The following is a 25,703-nucleotide window of genomic DNA, read 5'->3' as shown; positions in this document are numbered from 1 at the left end:
TACATGATAATGACTAATTCATAAACTCTAGTGTGGAGAACAACAAGAAATCTCTGAGTTAGCACTAGCCCAAATGCCTCCAGGTTGAGGCCTTTGGCTGAAAGAGGCAAGGACGGGCTGTGGCTCGGCTCCCTTACCCTAAGGCAGCTCCCCGAGGCTGTTCTCCCGTCCTATCAGCAGACACCTGTTTGGGCCCAGTGTAAAGGGACATCGTCCATTCATTCCATTCGCCCAGTCTTTTCTGAGCCCTCTCCACTGCCTGATTTATGGGTGGATGTGCTGTTTCGTACCGGAACGTAGGCACCATCATCTGATTTCAGCACTTAGCAGAATGCTCTGCCTGGGGAGATCCCCAGTAAGGAAGAAGTGGGACATAGGTAATTATCTCTAACCTATAAATTACCATGGCACAGGGGCTATGATTATTGTTATTTTTACAAATAGAGGAACTGATTATATAATCTGTCCCAATTTAGGCAATATGTGGTAGAGCTAATATGTTTGGTGGGTGTGCCCTAAGCCACTGCAGAGTGTATCTGGCCCAATCTTTCCCAAGGTTACCCATTCTTCCCTATTTAATACAGTGAAAAAACTCACATAGGAGAAATGAGGTACAGTCAATTTGCTACCTGATTTCTATTCTTCGTGGGCTACAAGTGAATTAAAAATAGGTGCCAAAATATTTTACATAGTCATTTTCTTTGTCACAACATTCAGTTAACATTTACCAATGTTAACTGATTTACCAATAAGTAAATCAGTTAAGAAGAATAAATAACATTTCCAACACTAATATGTAAATATGTTAGGATTTGAAGCCTGGTAGTTGACCAAAAGTCCAATTATTCAATACTCTTTACCCACTTTTTACTTATTTACTCATCTTTTTACTTTTTACTTTATTACCTCATCTTTAATCAAGGAACTATGTGGAAACATGGATTTTCTTTGACTTCAGAAGGTTCCTTATCCTTTTCTTTCAAATGACAGTTACCAAACCAATAGGGAATCTTGTTAAAACAAGACTACTTTGTTGCTTTAGTTGCAAAATTCTGAACATAAGGAAAGAGAATGGGATTGCAGTCATTTTTATCAATTTTATGTTTTGAATAAAGAAACATAGAATATAAATCTTGGAAAGATATGTTGAAAAATATCTTACTTAATATGCAAAAAACCACAAAGCTCTTTATGATTTAACTAGACAACAATATTTTTTTTCCTTAGAATTTCTCTTCAATATCTAAAACTTTGGAATTCAGAAAGAAGCCTTGAAAAGTTTTCATTCAATAATATATCACTATAATATCATACTTATTGTCATCAACTTTTGCTTTCATTCTGAATTTATAGTTCCTGTTGTTCTCTCTTAAGAGTAGTTTGACTCTGTAGGCATTTGTCTTCTCTAGCTGAATATAATAGCGTCATACAATAGATTTTTCAGGTCCTAGAGTTTCTGTTCCTGAATCTTTATGAATTTTGTTCAATAACAGAAATCTTGACACTAGAAATCAAAATATTATGTGAGATCTAGAAAGGCTATGCTATTAATTTGATTCTAAAATAATGGGTCATTTTATTACTGCATATTTTCTATGTTCCCTAGTGTATTTTCTATATAAATAATGCATTTGTATGAATAGATTGCCATTTAAGAAAATAAAAAAATAGATTTTTATTTAAGAAAATGAAAAATATTGCTTAAAAAATGTTCAGAGTCTTGATCCTTCTGATTCCTTCATCTTGACTTCTATAGCAATGCTAACAAATAAACAATTTGAGCCATAATCTTCATAAGAATTTTAGAAAGGTTCCCCCCTAAAAAAAAAAAAAAAAAGAAAAAGGCAAATAGGTTTATAGTTGTTTCTTGGCAAAAAAAAAAAAAAAAAAGAAAAATACTGGCAAGAAAATATTTTAAGAGTTAAAACAGTGTTAATGTGCTAATAATGTAACAGCATCCAAATTAATTTCTTTCCAGAAAACAATTTTCTGCTATCATTAATAAAGTTAAGTACCAAGTAGCCATTTACTGACAGTTTTATTTGAATTAGTTTAACAATATATATTATGAGACTTAACGTGATCTGCTCTTGAAAGTCAGCCAAAGGCAAAGCTGGAGTATCAAAGAATTGTAAATACTGGACCACCATATGATATTTAGATTTGAAAATTTAATAATAATCAAACAATAGCCCTGAACCTTTACCCTACCAGAGGAAAATACATAAATAAAAAGATATGGAGGATTTGCAATTTTCCTTTTGCTACAGGATGCTGTGACCTCTGGTCTTGTGGCCGCCTCTGAATGCTAAGTTCAATGGTAGGTGGGTCTAGACTATGGGGTGATGGTGATTGTGCTCTTACAGTTACCCAGCAGTGCAAGAGCTTAAGGAGCCAGAGTTATGCTGATGTTAGCTTGATCTCAAGGGTTACAGTATCAGAGATGTATTGAACAGCTCACGTCTCCTTAGCGTCCCACCAATGCCCGGATACACACAGATATCTGTATAGATATTTGAAGAATGCATTATTTGGGTGAGAGAAAGGTGTCTAGGTTGCTTAGAAGAAAAGTTAAAATAGCCAACTGAAGGAAGATCTCAGTAAGACACTGTGGGAAGGAAGGAAGGGTAGGTGGAAGAGAGGAAGACAAAGAGTACCAGGGGTGTATAACATTAGGTTTCGTTGCAATAAAAAAAAAAAAAAGGAATTCAGAGCACAGTCGAGTTGTGCTGAGAACTGAGATAGAACAAATTGTGTGCAGCTCTCAGGTTGTCTTGGTAACAGGACTTTCAGCTATTGTTAATGAATTTATAATGAGAAAAAACCCTTATCAGATAAGATAAATAGTAAACTAATCAACTATATTTCAGTAACATTAAATTACATTTTAAAACATTTTCACACATCTAGCCTGAGGTAAATTTTAACCCAGTAGTATGCAGCATGCTTTATGTATCAGGGCATGGAAAGGAGATATTTCACTGCATTGGTGAGTGAGATATGTGGTGTGAAAATCTCAATATTCATGAACGTTACTAGCTAAGACTCTAAGAAAAAAGTGTCTTTACTGCTACTACCTAGAGGTAACATTAGTCTCTAATGAATGTATGAAACTGGTGAACACATGGAAATGAGTTCCTCATCCCAGCTGGTGTTTTGTTTATGCACCACTCTGTGTTTGGATGAATATGGCATCGTTATAATCCTGTAGTTTAGATCCAAATGGGAAAATAATGTCATGTAATAGAAAGAATATGGAATTGACTTTAGAAAACCTGGATTTCCCAAATCTGTCATTGTTTTTCCTTTCTTTTTTTTTTTTAATCAAGTGACATACAACATTATATTAGTTTCAGGTGTACAACATCATGATTCAATATTTGTATGTATTATGAAAGGATCACCACAATAAGAGGTCTAGTTAACATCCATTACTGTACATAGTTACAGATTGTTTTTTCTTGTGATGAGAACTTTTAAGATTTACTATTCTAGTAACTTTGAAATAGGTGATACAGTATTGTTAACTGTAGTCACCATACTATGCATTACAACACCAAAACGTATTTGTTTTATAAATGGAAGTTTGTCCATTTAGACTCCCTTCACCCATATTGCCTACCCTGTACCCCCACTTAAGGCAATCACCATTTTGTTTTCTGTATCTGTAAGTGCAGTTTTTAGTTTTTATTTTTTGATTCCACATATAAGTGAGACCATAAGGTATTTGTCTTTCTCTGACTTTATTTTATTTTATTTTATTTTGCACATTTTTGGTGTGTCCCGAGAGGATTCAGTTTCCTGTTCTTCCTGAAGCTGTTGCTTCCTCTTGTCTGCTGCTGTCACCTCTTCCTCAAGCCTCAGTCCACCTCCCTGATCAGCCCACGGAGGCTCTCTCCCTGGTAGAAACAGCAATTTTGAAACTATTAGAAGGAAGGAAAGCTTTAAAAGGTGAACAGCTTTTCCTCTAACTTCATCAATCCATGATTCACAGATACTTTGGAGTAAATTTTAAATTCCTTAGTTTAGCAAAAAATGCTCGTTCTGGTTCTGTTTCTGAAAACCTTTAGCCTCATTTCCTGCTCCTTCTATAGCAGTCTTTTTTGTCAGCCCCACAAACTATTTACACTTTTTTAATGTATCACGTCATATTTCCCACATATTTCCTTCCTGCTTCACCTAGAGTGTTTTCTCACTCCATTCTTTCTTTGCCTTTTTCTAACTCCCACACTCTGTTGTGTCCCTGTCGATTGTATTTATATACATTATTTTCCTTTCTGTATTTTTTAAATAGTTGGGTATTGGACTTTCCATATTAATTCTCCAGATTTCTTATATTTCAGCTCATGTTGTCCTTCCCTTTTCATTCTCTTGCAAGGGATATTTCTTAACTTTATCTATCAGGTTGATCTTTGAATTGACAATTTATTCTAGTATACTTTTGTTTTTCAAGAATTTATTTCTTTTATATCACTTTCTGATATACCGTATTTCCCCGAGAATAAGACCTAACTGGAAAATAAGCCCTAGCATAATTTTTAAGGATGACATCCTCTAAACATAAGCCCTAATGCGTCTTTTGGAGCAAAAAATAATATAAGACCCGGTCTTATATTTGGGGAAACATTGTAGTTACATGAATCAATATATTTTTTTTTATCTCTCTGAGATTTTAAATCATAATTACTGATTTTTAAAATTTTTTCTGATTTTCTGTCCTTTCAACATCATATGCCTGCATGTTTTCAATTAATTTTTTTGGTTGGTTGTTTTTTGTTTTGGTGTGTGTGTGTGTGTGTGTGTGTGTGTGTGTGTCAGTGTTTTAAGTTTCTTACTTTGGTTTTTAAATTATATGTCTAGAAACTTAATTAAATAATCAACAACTTTTTGTTTCCATTTGTTTGTTTAATATGGTGTTTAAAGCGGAATATTTAAAACTGAAGTACTCAGATGCTACTGGGAAGCTTGTTTTGCATAACTGGGTTATTCTACAGGTGACCTGATCACTTTATGGGGATGCTGAAATGTCAGAATATGTAGGATGTTTATTTGAGGCTGCTCAGTTTCCTTAGAGAGTAATTCTTCAAGTTTTTGCCTGGGGAATAGCAGATGGATTACAGTTATTTGAATGCTGATTGGTAGGACATGGGCTGATTCTCACTATTCAGGAAGTTCTCATTTGTCCCTTAAGTAACACTATAGGGAATATATGTCCTTTCTGATGAGTTTTAAATTTGGAAAAATAAATTGTGATTTACCTTTTTATCTCAGTTGGCTCTAGTCCACCATGAACGTCTCTTCCTTAAATTCATGTGCTCAATATAGAAATTAATTAATAATGCTCTTAAATTGGTGACCATTCAATATAGAATGCACAGATATCATTAGTTATTGGAATTATTTATATTTGTATATATATTTTTTAATATTTTAGATTATACATTTATTGTTTAGACAAGATCACATATATAATCACAACTTCTTAAATTTGGGGGATTTATGGAGGAATTAAGAGGTCAGCAAACCCCTTCCATAAAACCAAGCATAATACTGCACAAAATTGTTACAAACAACCACTACAGGGCTTTGGAATTTGACAGCAACTTGAGAAGTGCTTGCTTATTCATCAACCACAGGTAAGAATAATCGGAGTACAGTCCTCTTGCCTGGATCAGCTCCATAGCTACATGGATAACGTATTTTATCAGGGCTGGGCTAACCATGAATACCAGTGGTTTCCTTTCAGAGAGAACTGACATGCTTTGGAGTGGAGGGCAAGAATCTGTGTCTAGTAAAATTTCCATTAAAAGTAGCAAACTTTGTAGGAAAAAAATGGGGGAGAAACACAGCTCAAATAGTTTGAAGTTGCTGTAACTTTTTTTTTTTAAGTTTTATTGGGGAATATTGGGGGACAGTGTGTTTCTCCAGGGCCCGTCACCTCTAAGTTGTCCTTCAATCTAGTTGTGGAGGGCGCAGCTCAGCTCCAAGTCCAGTCATCGTTTTCAATCTTTAGTTGCAGGGGTGCAGCCCACCATCACATGCGGGAATTGAACTGGCAACCTTGTTGTTGAGAGCTCACACGCTAACCAACTGAGCCATCCGGCTGCCCCAGAGGTTCCTGTAACTTTTGAGGCAAGTGGAGGTCTAGACAGAAATTTAATGGGGAGATCCTGGAAACAAAGGATCCATCTAACTGCTAGATAAGTTCCCCATATGTCCCTGGCTGACTGGGAAAGTATGTACATGTGTGATGTGGAACCAGTGAAGGCCAACAGAAAGTAAAATCTGAGGCACACATTAAAATTTCCCAAACTTGAGTGTGCTCCCCTACACACACAAAAATCAATTCCCCCATCATGGATTCTACGGGTAGAGCACAATCTTGGCCCAATCACTGACTGTCCTATGGCATTAGGAAATGTTTTGGGTGTGATGAAAATATTCTAAAGCTGAACAATGGTGATCATTACACAATACAGGTACTATGAATCTCCTGAAAATGATGATACTGTATGCATTTACAATAGTTATGTTTTATATTATGTAAATTATACTCCAGTAAGTAAATATGCTAAGAAAAAAAAGAGGTTTCAAAATGAAGTTTCCTTTTCATATTTTTACCAAAGGAAATTTCACTTAGCATTTTTACCTTTTATACTTACAGGGTGATTATTCCAAGTGAAAAATAATTTCTAAGTGCTTGTCCTTTGAGCATCTTTTTTTTCTCCCCCACTCAATGATCTTGCAGAAATCATAAATCTCTAAGGGTAACAGCGCCTTTTCTACAGAGAGGTCTATAAAACAAAAACTAATTTTCTCATGTTGGAGCGGAGTTATTAGTTGTTAAGTATGCAAAACTTTACTTTTTTTCCTTGTGTTACACTGATTTCTTTCCCCTTCAGGAAGCAACACATGTGAGAATTCCAAAATGTATCAGCTACCTTGCCACACCTTAAAACCTTGGTTATCATCTATTTACACATGCATGGAAATCTTCCAGTCTGTACTAGGCCCCAGCAGTCCTTGGGACCCTCTTCATTCCTGATTTTGCCATCCCAACTAAAGGATGTATGAATGCTATTGGGTCACCTAGGTCCCTATTCTGAATTCAGACTATTCTCTTCAAGGGAAAATTGTTGGGAGTCCTAGAGAAGAAGTCTGGAGGCCTGATTTCAGGAATAATGATGAAAACTGTGCTGCAGAAGTGGACTGACATCAGACAACTCTACAACAAGGAAGCTGAAATCAATTGAAACACTAGTATATGAAAAAGTGCCTAATCGATTTAGAAACACATAAGATTAGTTTTAATAGAACATGGAAAGAGAAGCAAATTTTGATTTAGTTTAAGATTAAGTAGTAATAAGAACGTAGTTGGACAAGATTTTCCAACATGCTGTTGGTACCCAGAGGTGTTGTGAGTTTTAAAGGACACCTTTTAATATGGGAGATTAGAAGAGCATGTCTCATGTGATGCCCCAAATCCGGCAGGTCATGAATAACTGATAATGCTGGAAAAAGATGCTAAAGTTTGAGCTAGGATAGGGTTAAAGCTGATTTTAGATTTTATGTGCCACTGGGTCTTTCTTGGATCCATATATTAATTTACCATCACTTTCTCGAATAAAAAAGAGAGAAAAATGCCACACCTATATACAAACAACTGTCAAAGTTTGCTGATATCATATTGACAAAATATAATGTGAAGAATTGTTACTCTTTCCATTGTATATGCGTACCACACCTTCTTTATCCACTCATCTATCGAAGGACACTTTGGTTGTTTCCATGTCTTGGCCACCGTAAATAATGCTGCAGTGAACATAGGTACATGTATCTTTACAGATAAATGTTTTCAGATGTTTTGGGTAGATACCCAGGAGAGGGATTGCTGGATCAAATGGTAATTCTATTCTTAATTTTTTGAAGAACCTCCACACTGCCTTCCATAGCGGCTGCACCAATCTACATTCCCACCAACAGTGTGTGAGGGTTCTTTTTCCTCCACAGCCTCTCCAACTCTTGTTATTATTTGTCTTGTTGATGATCGCCATTCTAACTGGGGTGAGGTGATATCCCATTGTGGGTTTGAAGTTGAGTATCTTTTTATATGTCTGTTGGACATTTGTCTGTCTTTTTGGGAGAAATGCCTGTGCAGGTCATACCCATTTTAAAAATTGGATTATTTCAACCAAAATGTCTTTCGATAGATGAATGGATAAAGAAGTTGTGGTATATATACACAATGGAATACTATTCGGTGGTAAGAAAAGATGATACAGGAACATTTGTGACAACATGGATGGATCTTGAGAGTATAATGCTAAGCGAAATAAGTCAGACAGAAAAAGCAGAGAACCATATGATTTCACTGATATATGGTATATAAATCAAAAGCGACAAAAGAACAAGACAAATAAGAAACATAAACTCATAGACACAGACAATAGTTTAGTGGTTACCAGAGGGTAAAGGGGGTGGGGGATGGGAGATGAGGGTAAAGGGGATCAAATATATGATGATGGAAGGAGAACTGACTCTGGGTGGTGAACACACAATGGGATTTATAGATGATGTAATACAGAATTGTACACCTGAAATCTATGTAATTTTACTAACAATTGTCACCCCAATAAATTTTTTTAAAATTGGATTATTTGCTTTCTTATTGAGTTGTGTGAGTTATTTATATATTTTGGATATCAACCTCTTATCAGAGAGGTTGTTTGCAAATATCTTCTCCCATTCAGGTGGTTGCCTTTTTGGTTGATGTGTCTTTTGCTGTGCAGAAGCTTTTTAGTTTGATATAGTCCTGTTTATTTATTTCAGCTTTTACTTCCCTTGCCTTTGAGGTCAAATTTATAAAATCATCTCTAAGACAAAGGCCATAAGTTTAGTACATATGTTTTATTTTATGCAATTTATTGTTTCAGGTCTTATATTTAGGTCTTTAATCCATTTTGGGTTAATTTTGGTATGTGGTTGCAAATAGCAATTTAGCTTCATTCTTTTGTACGTGGCTTTCCAATTTCCCCACCATCATTTATTGAAGATGCTTACTTTTCTCCATTGTATGTTTTTGGCTTCTTTGTCAAAAATTATTTGCCCATATATATGTTGGTTTATTTCAGTCTCTCAATTCTGTTCCATTGGTCTGTGTATCTGTGTTTCTGCCAACAATATGCTCTTTTGATTATTGTCACTTTTGTAGTATAACTTGAAGTCAGGGAGTGTGATACCTTCAGCTTTTTTCTCAGGATTGCTTTTGCTATTCAAGGTCTTTTGCGTTTGCATACAAATCTGATAATTTTTTGTTCGACTCTTCAGAAAAAATCAGTCGTTCTACCACCACCCATACCAGTAAAAGCTGAGCTGAGTGAGGAGTCTAGAATTCCATGCTGGCCAGCCTGTAGTGAGGCACCCCAACTCCCTACCAAGATGGTGTCTGATTATGCTAAACAGGAAGCTGGGTCTTTCCTACTCAACAGGTAGTGAAAACATTCTGCCTTTGTTCCCACAGTCAGAGGAAACCACGTGGAGAGTCTGGACTTCCACTTCAACCTGGCAATTAGAGGAAAGCTCTCCCTTCCCACAGTGATGGTATCCGAGGAGGCCTGATGCAGAGTTAGGACTTTCACCACGCCCAGGGACAATGAGGTTGGTGACAGTCACTCTAACGAGGCACTCTTATGGCTCACAGTCAGAGTGGTATCAGCAGAGGCTCAGTGGGTGAGCTGGGACACCCACCTCTGCTCAGAAGGAAGAAGAGCCCCTCACATCTTTCGTCCTTTCTTCTCCCTCTTCTCTCTGCAGCCCTGTCCTTCTTGCCTATGGGAACACCATCACCTTCTGGAACAGTGTCAAAGGAAGCCCATCAAGAACATTTTAAATAAAGCTGAGAGTCTCATGACATAATAGTCAAAATGCCCAGGGTTCAATAGGAAATAACTTGTCATACCAACCACCAGGACATCATCAACATGAATGAATAAAGACAATCAATAAATGTCAACACCAAGATGACCATGAGGTTTATATTATCTAATAAGGATTTTGAAGCAGTCATAATAAAAGTGTTTCAATAAGCAATTATAAATATATACTCCAAAACCTTTTTTGAGACCACTATTACTAAAATTATACAATGACAGCACAAAAATAAAATAAAAACAAATACCATGAGTATAAAAATAAAAATCCTTAACAAAATATAAGCAAATTAAATTTAGCAATATATAAAAGAATTAAATACCATGATCAAATGAGGTTTATTCCAGGGATGCAAGGCTAGTTCATTATTTGAAAATCAATTAAGATAATCCACATATTAATAGGCTAAAAAAATCATATGATCATATCAATTAATGCAGAAAAAAACAGTTGATTAAATTTAACACCCACTTATTCTAGGATACAGGGGAACTTCCTCCACTCAACAATAAGCATTTACAAAAAATCTACTGTTAATATACTAAATAGTGAAAAACTGAATGCTTTTCTCCTAAGGTCAGAAACGAGGGAAAAATGAGCCCTCAGACAATTCTTATTCAGCATAACATTGGAAGTTCTAGCCAGTAAAACAGGCAAGAAAAAGAAATACATATTGGAAAGGAAGAAATTTCCATTTTCAGGAAACACAGTTCTCTATGTAAAAATCCTAAGGAATCTCCAGAAGAACTTGTAGCAATTATGAGTCCAGCAAAATTATAGCATACATCAGCGACATACAAAAATTGTGTTAGCAGTGAAACCATAGACATTTTAAAAAAGGAACATTTACAATGCTCATACCATAAAAACATTTATGTACATATTAGGCATAAATTTAACAAACTTGAACAGGATTATATGCCAAACAATTGAAAATGTTGACAAAAAATTGAAAATTTAAAATGTCACGATAAAAACTAGTGACAACAACAAATGCTATAGATGAACTGGGGAAACGAGATTGCTCATTAGTGCTGGTGGGAATGTAAAATGATAAACCCACTCCTGACAACATTGGGGCCTTGCCTTATAAAACTAAACATTAAATTGCCAATCGACCTAGCAATTGCACTCTCTACTCTAGAGAAATGAAAACCTATGTTTATACTAAAACTCATACACAAAAGTTCAGAGCATCTTTATTTGTAATAGCCCCAAAACTGGACTCAGCCCAGACATCCTTCAATAGGTGAATGGAAAACAAACTGTGGTGTGTACATCTAATGGAATGCTACTCAGCAATAAGCAGGGATGGACTTCTGATACATACAATAACCTGGATGAAGCTCCAGAGGACGTAACCGAATAAAAAAAAGCCAGTTGCGAAAGGTTAAATATTGTATGATATCATTTACATACCACGTTTGGGTTAAGGGACAGGCATAGAAAGAGGGACAGGAAGAAAGAGAGTGTAGCCATAAGAGGTCAACCTGCACGATCCTTACGGTGATAGAAACGTGTATATCTTGCCTGTGACAATAGACATATCCTGGTTATTCGATTGTACTATTGCTTTGCAAGATATTACCATTGGGATAATGTGGGCAAAGGATATACGGGGCCAATCTGTATTCTTTCTTATAACCATGTAAATTTAGAATTCTTTCAAAATAAAATCATTTAAAAATCCTAAGAAAATCACAAACTATACTGCTAAAAGATTGTTGTCTATTTCATAATGACTTTAGGGTCCTGTGTGCATGTTTTAAAATAAATTGTTTGGAAATCCTTTTTGGCAGTTCCCACCTTAGTGTAAGTTTCTGAGTCATATTTTTATTGGTTGATTTTCTTTTTTATTTTACAAACTTCCTGTTTTTACCCATTGCTGGAATTTTTAACGGGCAGTATTTTTTTTTTTCTTCTGGTCTATCATCAGTGATTGCAGGTATTCATATTTTTGAGAGAAGATTTGTTTTTTCTCTGAAATAATTCAAAGCCTATGTCTAGTGAATGGAACAGGCACTCAACCTATAGTAATAACACTTGGTTAAAAACAATATGCGATTAGAAAATAAATTGATTTTGTTTGTGATGTTAAAACTGTCTCTGCAATCAGTTTCCAACATTGTGTTTCAAATATGCTTTTAGTGGTGGAGACATAAGTTATCTGTATGCAGATTAGATTCCCAAGGCTAGGAATTTGGCTGCTTTCCTTTTGGAATATTTGTTTACAGGATGTTTAATGGTGTTATTTAAATGTCTCACCATCTCTTGCTCATTCCTCCTCTTAGCAATAGCAAGGAAAGAAACTGTGAACCAATGATTAAATAGCTTTTACAGACTGGTCACACAGTTCTGCATATTTTCATGTTTGTTACTTGCCTGACATGCATTGGCACAGACTGCTGTAGCCCTCTGCAACATAAGTCCCAGAGAAACACCTGCGGGAAAACACCCAGATGGAGAAAAACCTGAAGAACCCAGTGGGATGATGAGATTGTTCTAAATTAGAGGGTATGCAGCTTGAGCGAGGCAGAGTGGGAATGGGGGATTTGTTTTGCTGGGGTAGTGGTATTGCAGCTGTGGGATAATAAAATTGGGAAGAAACTTTAGAGATCTTGATTTTTCTCACTGCCATTGTCTTGGGACAATTAGTGGCAATTTAAGAGTCCTCACAAATAAAACTTTGGCTGCAAGAAACCCTATCTTTAGAAGGAAATACAAAAAAAAAATAAAAGTATTATTATTGTTTTTTAATCTACTTTGACAGTTTCTAACTTCTAATTGGTGAATTTAGCCCATTCACATTTATGGATTTTTTTCATCTATTTGCCCATATTTCATCTATTTCAGATACCATGCCCATAACTGTTGACTTTTCATTACATCGGTTTCTTTTCTTTCCTCTTTTTCTAACTTTTCTAGCTTTAAACAAGCATTTAATATGATTCCATTTTATCTCTTCTCTTAGCATAGCAATCATCCTTCTTTAAAACTATTTTACAAGGTCAGCTTCTGCCTATTCTACCTGAGCTCTCCAATGATGACCCTTCATCTCCTTTACATGAGGACCCATGGTCATGGTCTTTGAGGACATTTGTTGTAAGATACAGTCCCTCTCAGAAAATAAGAGCGCTTAGAGTAGAGGCTCATGGGAAGGCAGTCAGACCCTGAGACACTGCTCAGGTCCTCTGCTTTGGCTGTTGCTGGGAACGAAGCAGTGATAGACCTGGGCTGTGGATGTTGTCCAAAGGGTGGTCACGTGAGACGTTGAGACTCAGAACGTTTGTCCACTGACTAAATTAAAGTACTTTGACTTTCTGGGATTCAGACTGCTCTTTGAGATAACTACTTTGAGATTGACCAGTGTTCTTCACAGGGTGGTTTTTGAGAATCACATGAGATAACACGTATGAAAGAACCATGTGAATGAGAAAGCAACATTCGTCTGAGCCTATTATTATTGTGGACCATGTGACGTTTTAATCTAACTCTTAAGTCTCTCCAAGTTCAATTGATCAAGGGTACTTCTAAAGAACATTGTAATTAGCCTCTTCTAAGATCAGTTTGCTTCATCACTCTCCTGGGTCTCAGGTTGGAGAGCTTACCAGAGCAAAGTAGATAAGGCAAGGATGGTGTTTTCTCTTCTGCAAAGGTGACTAAACATTACCCCCCTATTATATAACCCTTTTTTTAGCACAGTCCATGAATTTTGAGGGTCTTAGTGAAGCCTGGGATGGACATGGGAGGGAAAATCCCCAGAGTCAGATTGTGAAAGTCTTTGGGAGAGGGCTAAAAATGTACACTGTGAGATTAAGGCAGTAGGGGGATGTGAAAAGACTGTATGCAGTGTGAGGCTCTTCCTTTTCCAGGCCTCCTCAAGTCCTATATATTTGTTGTGGTCCTGGCTACAGCATCGTACCTCCTGCCTCCTGTGGTCCCCTGGGCCAGCATCACGATAGCATGCACTTTCATCAACTGTTATGTCCAGAGCCCTCATGTGAGTTGTGTAATAGCGCAACTGCTGAGGTCAATTGGCTGCTGTTCCAGGAGGATCTGGGAGATGCTACTCCCTCTGTGTCCCTTTCGCTTCCACAGCTCCTGTGACTGAGTCATCATTCACTCTGTCTCCTGCCTTCTCAGGTGTCCCACCAAGATACCCAATCCCCACCCTTCAGCCTGAGGCTTTCCACCACCACCCACAATTCCCTACCCTGATAGCATGACTCCTTAGCTGATTTTCTTTCACCTTCATCGAAACATCACTCTCTGCCACCAGAACCATTCCCTACATTGTAATCCAAATTCCCAGTGGAACTTAGGCCTCACCAACCCCTTGCCTTTGCTCCCTACCCATGAACTTAGAGCATAGATCCTGCTGTCAAACCAGAGGCTACTGTGTCCTGATTACCATCTTTTAACTTGATCCTGCCTCTTCCCAAGATATAAACTCCTTACCAGGTTTATAACAGAAAACGGATCCCTCTGATCCATTGCTTGTCATCACAATGGACCAATACTATCTATTTCACCACTACCAGACTTAGATTGAGTCACTTATCTGTGACTCAATCAAAGTCGATTTCCGTCTTACCGAAGCCTGTTCCAGAGGACTCATTTCTACATAGTCCTGATGCATTGTCCACTTATGTCCCAACAATCAGAGGCACTGACCATTCAACCTGTCAATCTCACACTTGTCCTGTTGTCAGCCACGTGATATTCCAAGAGCATGTTCGTCACCACATTATCACACTTTCATTTTCAGCGAGAGCATGTTTCCCTCCATGTCCCAGGGATCTCTCTCTGGGGAGACTCTGTTCCAAAGCACGTGGAGACCAGTAACCATTCTTTCCTTGGGCTTAACATCCAGCTACTCTTGGAGAGACAAAGAAAAAGAGAATGGCTTTTCAGATATTAGAGAAGAAAGACAAGGAGGAGGGACCATTTTCAAAACATATGTGACAGAATACCAACAGACAACTGCATGAATTTCACTCTAGCCACTTGAGGTACAGGATACCACAGCTCCCGAAACTGGATGGAACATAGAAGACATACCACAGCACTTTGGCCAGCATCTCTTTTATTTCAAGTCATTGTGGGAAAACTTGCAGCCGAAATGTAGCCAGTTCTTCAGGGGTCTTCCTTCTTTGCACAGTGAGTCCCTAGTGGCCACTCTCCTGGTTTTAGGAAGTGGCTCCCAGCTCCCACTGAGAGCCTCACTGTGCATTATTTAATGTTATCTGTAACACTTCTGCAGCGAAAATGCAGCATCAAAGATCTCCACCACCTCATTTCCATGTCCTTTCCCTACTCAATGTACATCCTCAAACTTTTTCCTAAATCATGCTCCATCCCAGCTATCACTCAGGTCTAGCGACAGGCCAACCCTCATTCCTGACTCACAGTCCTTCCATCTTCTCCTCTATTCCCGATTAGGGACTGTGGAGTGTCATCCCATAGAACCCAGAATGAGTTGGACTCTCATATCTTGACTGAAGATCAACACTGGGAATGGCATGTGTTGCAGAAGCAACAGGAAAGTTTTGGAGGTTTAGACTATATTCTCCAAAGCTCTCAATAGGCCACATGTCCTCATGCCTCTGACCTCATGTTGGGCAGCTCGTTGTCCTAGGCCTGTGTCCCATCCCTGGTCCATCTTCCCTGGCCATTTTCATATCATCTGTGAACCCCAGGAAATACTGTATCTCCACATCCCAGGGAGGATAATCACGCGCTGCTGCCTGCATGACTGTAGGAACCTAGACTCTCCAGCACCGATGGTGCCTCAACGTACATTAACAGAAACATCTCAGCAGAAAGGCAGTCGTGCTCACTCATAACTCTCTGAGCTTCAGGGCCAGAGTAGGAAGGATCTATCAGGACTGAATTGAATCTCCCAGGAAGATCCTATGAGAGCATCTCACCAAAATTTCAGCTCAGGAAGGACATGAGGAGGACTCTTGAGAATATCCTAGGGAAGAGCCCAGAAACCAGCCTACAAGACAGTCTCAGAATGCTACCTAGTGGAGGGTCTGAGGGTGGCCTCAGTCACAAAAAGTAACTGTGTGTGTCAATGAAGGAATTATGTAGGTAATGAATTATTAAATGTCTCAGTGAATGACACAGACCAGAATCAAGAGGAAACCATTCTTAGATTACATTTGAGCAAGCAGTTTTGGCAGGTCACTATTTTTGGGATCCCTATAGGTGTGTATTATTCATGGCTAGCAGAGGATATTACATTGCTTCCCTTCGGGAATTTCCAGAACAAAATGGAAAATGAAAATTCAAAAAACAGAATGATAGCTGAAGTACTGCCAGGTTACTATTCTAGAGCTTTCTTTTCCTGGTCCTAACACCACACAAGTGGTAGAAGCCCATATAATAAGGTTTTGCATGAGTCAGAGGTGGTGTCTACCCCTCAAGGTTGTTGAGTCCATAAAATTCTATACGTTGAGAAAAGCTAAAACATGGCTTCTTCCCCAATTTGAATTTCTCTCCTCAGCCACTCGTGTTTCTGGGGTAGAGCCAAAGTTGAGGTCTCCAAGCCCCTTGAGGGAAACTCTAAAACTTCTCAGGGAAACAAGGCCCAAATAACAAATTTAGGTCCCTGAATTGGCTGGATTGTCCTCTCTGTGCTTCCTCATCTGTGGGCAGTGAAGGACAGGGGGCCCTGAAACCATCACATGCTGATATGGACCATAGGCTCGCAAAGGATGTCCAGCTAACAGAACATAACACACAGACTTTTCAGGTCCTCACACACAGCACCACAGACGAGGGGACTACTAGACAATAGAAGCAGCCCAGATGTGTCCACGATGCAAGCTGGGTCTGGACCTAAGCCAAGGGATGAGAATGTGAGCATCCGTGACAGAGCAGAAATGACTCAGCTCCAAAGGACAATGGAGAATTTAGGCCATTTTTGCATGTCCAACATGTCCAGGAGATATTCTAGGCCAAGGAGCTGCATGCCCTTAAATCACTATCTTTGACAACTTGTCGACCAGGGAGTTGGTAAGCTCCCAAATGACTAATGTGAATCCTAGTAAAGTAGAATCTATAGTGACCAATTATTCCAAGTTATCACTCTTCCCCTCCATCCAGAGACCCTGTGCCTCGTGAAGACCAACCTGCTGACATCAAGTACTCCAGGCCTCTCCGGCCATGCTCACCCCTGATGAAGGCACCATGTTCAGAGATCGGACTCTTCTATTCAGACAGAAAACGCTTCCCCAGCACTTCCAGGGAAAAACCATTTCTCCAAAGGAATCACTCAGTCTTTGTTAAGAAAACCTCTCAGTTTTCAAGGTAACCCATCCTCTGATGAGAACAGTATTTCAATTTCAATCCTAGCACAACCAAGGATACTGAATCCTTCTCGATAAACATTTCATCAAATGGAGAGTTGTGTTATCTGTGTACTGCACTGGGGTTGTGGGCTTTCACTATTCCTGGACTTGTGCTTAGGGAAAAGAAGTGTTGAACTCAGCTCTTACACATTCTCTCTTCTGTTTTCTAAAAGATGGCCAGTACCTTGTAGACAGCCTAAGAGTGGCCTCCTCAGTTTTATCCTGGGGTCCTTTATATGAGGCTGCTGAGATGTCCTGTAGTTAAAATATTTTACTTTTCCATAACATTACAAAATATTTCCACTACAAACTTTCAGGCCATTTCTAACTGAAAAAACCCTACAAGCCCAGAAGTTGGCTCAAAGTCTCTTTTTATTTATTTCCTCACTCTTCACAATTATATAACCGTGTAGGGGAGGATGGGGTACTCTGGCATATTACAGCCAGAATTCCCCCTTGTTGCCTCCAGAAAGTTTTGGAAGAGGAAGTAGGGAAGGAGAATGTGTAGGCCCTTAGCTTTGTGGCATGGAAAACCCTCCCTCTTGGACATCTCGGTTATAAATATATATCAACTGCTCCTCAGAGGTCCTCTCTCCCTGAGGAAGTTTGGATAGACCTCGTTCCCCTCTCCTTCCCACACTCTGATGAAAATGGGTAGCAGTTTACTCTTTTGCCCTTCTCTACCCTTCATGGAACAGTAGGCAGGACAGAATATGCAGCTCTGAAATGACCTAGGACACAAATATTGTCCTGAAAACAGTGGCTTCCTTTAATTTAGAAAGCGTTGCTAATTCAAGAGTATCCTTTAGGTGGGCAGTCATTGATTAGGGTGTGTATGGATGAGTTCTGTGATTGTGGATGCTGGGTTGGCGAGAGGAGGGTCTAGGAAGTGGGTGGGTCCAGCTAGAGAATCTGTTACACATGCAGTGTTAATATGTCCAGAAGGCACATTCTGAGCTAGGCAATGAGCTCTTCCTGCTTGTGAGAGCACCTCACACAATGGGAAGCTGATCCTCAGGGAAATCTCTTCAGGGCGCCCTGCTTGATAGCATTACTGCAAGACCAAAGGGTCACCTGGCCATCCCTTGTAGGAATGGTCACCAGGCAGCCACTCAGAATTTGGGGGAAAAGGAGACAGAGAGTAAGGAAACTGTAATGGAGAAATGTGTCAGGAAGGAAGAACAAAAGGAGGAGGTGGAGAATGAGCTCAACATTAATACTGGTGACCCCATCCCGGCCATGCATTCCACCTGACACTTACCTTGGCTTCACCTCCTGGACACAGTCAGGGCTTGGTAGAGCACGATGACAGTAATCAGCATAAGAGGAAGTGGGATCATCACTGACCACTGAGAAGATATCTCCAGGGATGTTGTCAGAGAGCTTGTCCTCTTATTTGGTGCCTGCCTTCCCAGCCATGTTACACCATACACCAAGGTTAAAGTCATTTTGAGGTACTTCGGTCATCTCTTGGTATGTAAGTGGTACCCAAAATGAGTGCCTTAAAAGACAGGTATTTATTATCTCACCATTTTTGTGGGTCAGGAACCCAGGCAAAGTGTATTTGAGTTCTCTGCTTCACAGTCTCTCAGAAGCCTTCAATTCTGCTGTCAGTGGGGGATATAGTCTCATCTGAAGGCTCAACTGGTGAAGAACCCACTTCTATACTCAACAATATAGCTGTTGGCAGGATGCAATTCCTCGAAGTCTATTAGCCTGAGATCCTCCATTCCTTGCTGGCTTTTCCAATATGTCAGCTTGCACCATCAAATTCAGAAAAGAGTGAGATAGCAAGACAAAAGTTACAGTCTTTTGTAAACTAATCATGGAATCACATCTTATCAACTTTTGTGTATATTATCAGTCAGAAACAAAGCAATAAGTCCAGCCTTCACTCAAGGGGAAAGGTAATTACACATGGGTGTAAATATCAGGAATCCCTGGAAATTTCTTTGAAGGGTTACTTCTTGGAAATCCCATTCAGTTCACTGAAGCAAAAGTGGCCAAAGATGCCAACTAGATCTTTATCCTCATCCATATCCATGACATCAAGTCAAACTGTTTAATGACTAAGTGGAATGAAGAGAAAAACTTCAAAAATATTGGAGTATCCAATGAAGAAGGGAAAGGTGGCATGGAGGTAGAGGTGGTGTGAGGTTAACTGCCCAGAGGGCAATAGAGGGACTATTGACAGAAGGTGAGTGAATGATGGTGCCAAAACAAAAACAAAGCAAAGCAGGTGTCTACATCCTCTCTCTCACTGCCTCATTTCTGCCTTCTTGCCCAGAGGCAGGCCATTGACTGAAGCTTAGAGTTGCAGGAAATGCTGATTCCATGGACTGGAAAGTGTTGGGATGGAGCCTATGACAGAAAGTTGAAGTGGGAGGAATCAGTGAGAGATCCCAACTTCCACGTGGATAGACCATCTAACAAGCTGGCCTCTCACTGTCCACCCTTTCTTATCTCAGAGACCTTTACCCCCATTCCAGTTCAGTCACGGCCATATTCTAGAACTTATCACAGGAGCATTTCTGCCTTCTGAAAAACAAACAAACAAACAAAACAAAACAAAACAAAACAACAAAAAGAACCAGTATGATATCCCACTCTATGTGTATTATTCTTTCAGCTTATAACTTCTGTATGCTAATCCCTCAACCTCTTCAGGAACTACAAGCCACTTCATCCTTTCTCCCTGTTTCCTCTCCAAGGGAAACTTCCTGGTCCATCACTTAACCCCAAACACAAATAGCTCAACTCTGAACAGCCTACCCCACTCTCCTTTCATCAGCCTTGCCTGGTAAAATTCATCTTTGTTTTTTGTAGACCTGGGTCTAATGAGCGTCTGATTCATCTTGGACAAAGTCATACTATTCAGTTTGTTTTTATCACCATAAATGTATGTTTGAAACTACTTGTCAGCCCCAACACTGCCTGCAACAATCCATTCATTCCTTCGGTGTTTCGTGTGTGTTTGTTCCTGTTCTAAGCACTTGGGACACACCAGTGAAGGAAACAAAATCCCTGTCTTGGTGGAGCCTCTATGATTGCTTCCTAGCCAATTGTCTTCCCTAAGTACTCAAAACAATTTCACCTTTCCATAACTTCTCCACATTCCTCACTCATTGATCATATGTTATCATATGTTGTCTGGACCACCAGAAGGGAATGAGAAGTCATCAGATGGGGAGTTTTCAGTATAAAAACTTCAAAACAAGAACAAAACCAATCCTTAAAACCCCATCCTTTCTTCCCTTTCCTTCCCATTATACTGAAACTTTTCTCTTGGATGTGTTTCTCTACCTCCCAAGCTGGGATCTGCCCTTGCTTTCCAACTCACAGCACTTTTCACACCAGGGGGAACATCTGGCTTCATTATCTACCTTCCCAGAGGACCAAGACTGTGGTTACCTCATCATAGCCGGGTGCACCTAGTGAAGTTCAGAAACCTCTGCAGGAACCTGTCAGCAATGGGCAGGATTTCTCCCGGGCGGCTCCGCCCGCCGTGCTTGGTCCAAAGTGCCCAAGGAGCAACCAGCCTGCGGGGGCGGGGCCACAGCCATAGGCGGAGTCTGAGAGCCTAAGAGGTCTGGCTTCTTAAGCACGGCACCAGATGGCCAGGCGTCTGACCTCAGGCTTCTTGGTCACCCTTCCATGGCTTCTGGAAGATTAGAGTTGAGATTTAACTCAAAGACAAGTTCTGAGGAGGATTTCTGGACTCCCAGGTAACCTCCTCACTGCTCTGCACTTCCCTCCAACTGCCATCTCCACACCCAACTGCCTGGCTTCATGCTCTCTCAGCCCCCAGTCCCCTCACAATTCCATGCCGCCCCAGGAGATGCTCAGACATGGGTGTGGTGCTGCGCCTGATGGCCACCGGCCCCTTCACAGCGGCCACCTCATGGGAACGCCACCAAGGCGATGACAGTAATAAATGCAGTAACAATATTGACAGGTGTGAAGGCTTCACTTTCACTGGCTGCCTGGCCTGGCACAAATAAACTACATCTCAGATCTCATCTCTTGTGTAAGGAGATACTAATGCGACCTAATAGGCTTTGCTCTGAGAACTGGAAGGAACGAGTGAAAAGCATGAAATAGAGTTAAGTGTGGATGTCAGTGGGGAGGCTGGGGTCTTTGATGCAGTTAGCGCATGCGCCTTGCCAGCCCCCAGAGAGCCCGGTGCCGTGGACGTGCCTGCACAGGTCAGAGGGACAGTGACATGTCAAGGTGCCCCCGGTCTACACACTAAATTATGAAGTCGTCATCTGTGGGGACAGGGCCCCAGAAAGTAGTTTACAGGCTCTCAGCCTCACGTGGAAGGGTGCTGGCTCGGGTAGTGGATGGCCGTCAGCTGTGGCTGATTGGCGGTCGGCTGTGGCCGGTTGGCCGATTGGCCGCTAATATAACTGCTGCAGCTACCAAGGAGAGCTGAGGAGAGCGGAAGAGAGTAGAGGAACAGAGTCGAGGAGAGTGGAGGAGAGTCGTCGGTCGGTTGGCTGAAAGGCAGACGGCAGGTCGGGCGTCCGGTGGGCACAGCCTCCAGTGAGACCATAGTGGTATGACCCCACTACCTATGGCTCCGTGGGTGTTCCTTTTTGGCCTCACCATATCCTGCGTTCTTGTGTGGGGAGCGGGACCAGAGACCCCGCAGGCCGCCCCGCACAACAAATGGCACAGCGAGCAGGGTATGGTGCCGGCCAAAACCTACCGAAGCATCGTGGAGCGGTTTGTGCGTGTGAGAGCCCAGCTGCGGGAGGCCCATGAGGAGCAACACCAGGAACGGGAGGCACGGTCTGCCTGGGAAACTCAAGCCTCCAGCTGGCACACCCATTGTCGTACGGGAGACCCTGCTCGCTGCGCCATTTGTCTGCGCAGAGGCCTGCTCGCCGCGCCATTTTTCAGGCGGGGAGGCCTGCGGGGTCTCTGCTCCCGCTCCCCACACAAGAACGCAGGATATGGTGAGGCCGAAAAGGAACACCCACGGAGCCATAGGTAGGGGAGTCATAACACTATGGTCTCACTGGAGGCTGGGTTCACCGGTCGCGCGACCTGCCGTCCACCTTTCCGCCAACCGACCGACCGACAACTCTCCTCCACTCTCTCCTCTGTTCCTCTCCTCCCTTCCGCTCTCCTCGGCTCTCCTCTTCCACTCTCCTTGGCTCTGCTCGGCTCTTCGGCAATCCTTGGGGCAGTCATGGGCTCTCCTCCGCAGCCACAGCAGTTATACCAGCGGCCAATAGGCCAACCGGCCACAGCCGACAACCAATCAGCCACAGCTGAGCCAGCACCTTTCCACGTGAGGCTGAGAGCCTGCAAACCACTCCCTGGGGCTCTGTCCCCACAGCCATAGAAGGTGTTGTCCACCTTTTGTTGATCTGCTGCAGCCTTAGGATCCTAGGGTGTTGGACATCTTACAAGGAGGCTTCCACCCACTCAGACACCTGGCACGGTGAGCAAGATTCCAACCAGGTAGGAATGGTGTCTGACTCTGGGCAGGAGGACGTGTGGCCCCCACACTGTGTGGTGCCCGGTGGCCACTGTTCTCAGGAGTTGCACCCCCAAGGAAAGGTGGGAGGACATGGACGGCTCTCCGGCCAGTGTGGAGAGGGCCCTGCAGGCTCTGGCTGAGTGGTTGCCAGAGGAGGAGAAGGCTACAGCCGGCCGCGTGGGCTGGATGTTCCTCACGGCCTTGAGTCTCAACACGGAAAAGGCGCCTAATGAAATGGCCCAGGTGCCTGACCAGGTGTCCCGGTTGGAAGCGCTGGAAGCCCGGGTCTGCCTGTTAGAACAGGGGCCCCAAGGTGGAGACTCTGAGGCAGAGGCGGAGGAAGCAAGTGGAGACAATGTAGCTCCCAACCCCCAAGCCCGGCCAATCTTGAAGCAAAGGGTAAAACGTGAGCAACCTTTGGGCCCCGGGGGCGTTGCTGCCGGCAACCCAGCTGTGACTGAGTTCACGAGCTACACCCCATACACTCCCACTGAGTTGCAGGAGCTGGGGAGGCGGTACCAACAGCGCCCTGGAGAGCCAGTCTCGGCTTGGCTATTACGTTTATGGGATGAGGGAGCAGACAGCATTCTCTGCTCCCCAGGCGAGATGGAAAAGCTAGCCTTCGTGACAGTGCATCCGTCCTTGCTACAAAGGTTACAAAACTGCCATAGATTGGCCAACAACCAGGGCAACCATTCTCTAATGCAGTGGCTCACGGCTGCGGTACACACCGTATGGGGACAGGCTGGCGAGCTGCCAGACACTGTGAGTCAATGGCAGTCATATGCAGAACTTACGCAAATAATCCATGAAATGGGTATGAGACATGCAATTTTTAACCTCAACATGCAGGGCCCAGATGACAAGCTTTTTACTGCCAGCATGAGAGACCTGGTTTGGATACTGCACCTGCGAGTGCTTTTGTATCCTTGGTTGCTATTCTTAAACCGTATGTAGGGCGACAGATCCATGAAGTTACAACTGCCATGGCCACCCTAGGGGATGTTGAAAGCCGGAAGCGAAGGAAGTTAAGACAGGAGGTCCGCACAGTTGAGACCTGGAAGCCCAAACCAAAGGTAAAGGGGCGAGGTCGCGGGCCTCAGAGAGTAACATGCACACAGATGTGGCGTGGTCTCGTGGCAGCAGGGGTCGATAGGAAGAAAATAGACCGACAACCCAATGCACTCCTGCTTGAACTTTGGAAACAGTTGCCTCCGGAACAACAATTTCGGAGAAGCATAAAGGAGGAGTCTGGCAAAGTGCGACCCGTGTCCCTCCAGGACTTCATGTAGCCACTTGAGGCCGACTCCTTTCAGCTTGATTAGGGGTGGGGCCAAGGTACCCGATCAGAGGGGATGAGCAGGGACCGGAGGCCCCACGTGGAACTGTCCATACATTGGTCCCCTTCGAATGTACAGAGGGTTTTGGCTCTAGTTGACACTGGCGCCGACTGCAGTCTCGTTTATGGGAACCCAGAACTGTTCCCTGGACCAGCAGTCTGCATTGATGGCTACGGGGGAAAAACTGTGACTGTGAAAGCCATTTCCTTACCACTGGGTATAGGAAGGCTTCCTCCTCGTACCTACAAGGTTTACGTCTCCCCCGTTCCGGAGTATATTCTAGGGCTGTACGTGCTACATGGCCTCGGCTTACAGATGTCGGTAGGAGAGTTCCGTCTCCGGGTCCGGGTGGTGAAAGCGGTGACACGCGGGCATGCTCACCACTCTCCTCAAGTGTTGCCACAGCCCTGGCGCGTGGTTACAGTGCAACAGTACCGCCTGCCAGGAGGACAGGAGGAGATTGGTCGTACAATATTGGAATTGGAGAAGGCACATATTGTGAGGCCAACACACAGTCCCTTTAACTCCCCAGTATGGCCTGTCAAGAAGCCAGATGGGACCTGGCGAATGACTGTGGAGTATAGGGAGTTAAATAAGGTGACGCCAACCTTGCACGCTTCAGTGCCTTCAATTCATGATTTAATGGATCGTCTGACTGTCCGCCTGGGGACATACCACTACGTAGTGGACTTGGCCAATGCTTTTTTCTCCATTGACATTGCACCCGAGTGTCAAGAGCAGTTTGCTTTTACGTGGGATGGGCGGCAGTGGACTTTTCAAGTCCTTCCACAAGGATACTTGCACAGCCCCACTATCTGCCATGGGCTCGTGGCCCAGGATTGGCACGGTGGGATCGCCCATCCTCTGTGGCCTTGTTTCATTATGTTGATGACATTCTGTTATCCTCAGATTCTCTTTCTGATTTAGAGCAAGCAGCTCCCTCTCTTCTCCGCCACCTGAAGTCACGCGGGTGGGCAGTGAATGAGGAAAAGGTCCAAGGCCCTGGCTTATCCGTCAAGATTTTTGGTGTTGTGTGGTCGGGTAAGACAAAGGTTATACCTGAGGCAATCATTGATAAGATACAAGCCTTTCCCCAGCTGACCAAGGACTCTCAACTGCAGACATATTTGGGTCTGCTAGGATATTGGTGGGCGTTTGTACCCCATTTAGCACAAATGGCAAGGCCCTTGTACAATATGATAAAAAAGGGGGCCTCATGGGATTGGACTGAGGCTATAGAGCAAGCCTTCGTTGCCACGAAATGGGCAGTGCAGCAGGCACAGGCTCTGCAAGTAGTGGACCCCTGCCGCCCACTTGAACTTGATGTTCACGTAACCCAAGAGGGGTACGGATGGGGCCTCTGGCAACAGCTGGAGCGTCTCCGGTTGCCAGTGGGATTTTGGTCCCAATTATGGAAAGGAGCGGAGGTCCACTACTCTCTAATAGAGAAACAGCTGGCTGCTGTGTATGCAGCCCTAGTGGCCACAGAAGCCATCACAGGAACGGCACGTGTGTTGTTTCGAACAATGTATCCTGTCCAGGGGTGGGTCCGTACATGGACCCAGGGATCCAAAACGGGGGTGG

The sequence above is a fragment of the Rhinolophus sinicus genome, linkage group LG01, assembly GCF_036562045.2.
Source record: "Rhinolophus sinicus isolate RSC01 linkage group LG01, ASM3656204v1, whole genome shotgun sequence".
NCBI classification, from domain to species: domain Eukaryota; kingdom Metazoa; phylum Chordata; class Mammalia; order Chiroptera; family Rhinolophidae; genus Rhinolophus; species Rhinolophus sinicus.
Note: the sequence above shows the minus strand (reverse complement) of the source record.